Genomic DNA, 2,183 nt, shown 5'->3' with positions numbered 1-2,183 from the left:
CAATGGTGTTGCATCTTCTACTATGAGTAGCAACACTTTATGCACTTGTGAAACTTTTTCATTGGATTTTAACTCAATAACTACATTATATTTTTCAAAATCAGAAAAAGAACAAGTCAAGTTATCCATAATAATATCCTCATCGAGGAAACCATGATCCTTAAACTTGTCACCCATGAAAATATCATATCTTATCAGTTTTAATCATGAATTCAGATCCCATTAAATAGTGCTTCCATTGACGTAAAGCTTGTACTACAACTAGCAATTCCTTATCATAGGTAGAATACTTGAGTTTAGAGGGCTTAAGCTTGCGGCTAGAGTAGGCTATGGGATGGGAATCTTGCATAAGGACAGCTCCTATTCCAGATCCACTAGCGTCAGTGACTACTAGGAAAAATGGCCTATTAAAGTCAGGGAGTTGCAATACAGGAGCATGTGTTAAGTCATGTTTTAATAAATCAAAAGACTTTTTTTAATTTTCAAACCAATGATATACAATACCTTTCTTTAATAATTTTGTCAAAGGTAATGCAAGCAATTAAAAATTTTTCACAAATTTTCTATAAAAGCTAGCAAGACCTAAGAAAGAAAGTAATTCATGCACATTTTTAGGTATCAGCCAATTCAAAATTGCTTCTATCTTTTTAGGGTCAACTTTAATACATTCAAAATTGCTTCTATCTTTTCTGATTTTGAAAAATATAATGTAGTTATTGAGTTAAAATCCAATGAAAAGGTTTCACAAGTGCATAAAGTGTTGCTAGTCATAGTAGAAGATGCAACACCATTGGCTATATATTTCTACCAAACCCATGCTCTCAATATCTAGAGTAGGATTTGAGATTACTATGGTATATAGCCTAAAGAAATGCAAGAGATATTAGATGTCATAAACAAGTGCCCCTAGTCCGCGGCCGTCGACAGTCCATGGAATATTCCCTCGCTAACTAGGGGAGGTTCATAATATAGTTAGAGAGGCTGATCAGACTATTCTCTCAAGCTATAAAAGGAAGATCCTTCCAAAGCTATCATCAATCTATCTTTCAACTAGTTCGAGTTCTTCCAGCTATCCTTAAGCTCTTCGCCTATTATCTATATAGATCACCATCTATGCTTCAAAGTAGAAGCACATGGGTGGATAGAACCATCTTCGTATTAGTTTGTTTGAACTTAAAGCAGTTTTTATTCTCCTTATAGTTGTTATGTGTTCTCTACTCATTGCTCAAACTCTGCCCGTTGTGCCATGTAATTTCTACATATGTTTCACCCCTTGCTGTAGAAATAAAATTGAAGTATGAAATCAAAGGACGAGGAAGTGGGTAAAGTTGAGGTCTCTCTAATGATATAGAGAAGAGAGATAAATGTAATTGAGAAATAGAAGATGATAATAAAAGTATGGAAGGTGATTAGCTTGGCAAAGTTGAGCTCTCTCTAATGATAGAGAGAAGAGGGATAAGCGTAATTAAGAAATCAATGAAAACGTATGTTGAAAGAGATAGAAAATTAGATTCCAATAGAAGATAAAAGAGGTCTTCTGCTTTTATTTAAGAGATGAGAAAGAAATCTCCAAACTTTTAAAGTAAGAGATGAAAAAGAAAAGCAAGAGATTAAATTATATGGAAATCTGAGAAGAAGAGAGTCAATTGGAAGAGAATATAAATCCTTTTATCACAGTGGACTCACTATAAAGTTGGAAAAAGAAAGCTTAGAATGTAAGCAAGAGAGAATCGTTTTAAAAAAACTCTTTAGTCAATAGTTCTTAGTACATGTATAAAGTTAATGTTAGTGCTACTCAGGTAAGTTTCATAACCTTCTTTTTGGGATTTGGACTTAAGGAACATGGAGGTCTCTTGGTAAGAAAAAATTATGAATGTTTATAGTTTACTTAGTTATTTAAAAATACCTTTGATGTTCTTAAATATCTACATAATTATTGGATTTAATAATTAAACCTTGGGTGAGCATGTGGAAAGTGGCAAGCCCAATCTTAATTACTAACTCTTATGGATGGGTGGACACACTCAATCGACTAATTTCTCAATCAAAGAAATTTTAGGAAGAATCATAGGAGCATAATCACCTTTAGTAGGATAGAACCCAAGCTAATACTATCTTAGGGGAGTGAGCTGAAATAATGCTAGGTTAATGGACGCAACTACCCCTCTCTAGAATTAAGTAAT

Source organism: Lygodium microphyllum, chromosome 16 (genome assembly GCF_053477565.2).
Source record: "Lygodium microphyllum isolate KBCC chromosome 16, Lygodium_microphyllum_v1.1.10, whole genome shotgun sequence".
Taxonomy (NCBI): domain Eukaryota; kingdom Viridiplantae; phylum Streptophyta; class Polypodiopsida; order Schizaeales; family Lygodiaceae; genus Lygodium; species Lygodium microphyllum.
Note: the sequence above shows the minus strand (reverse complement) of the source record.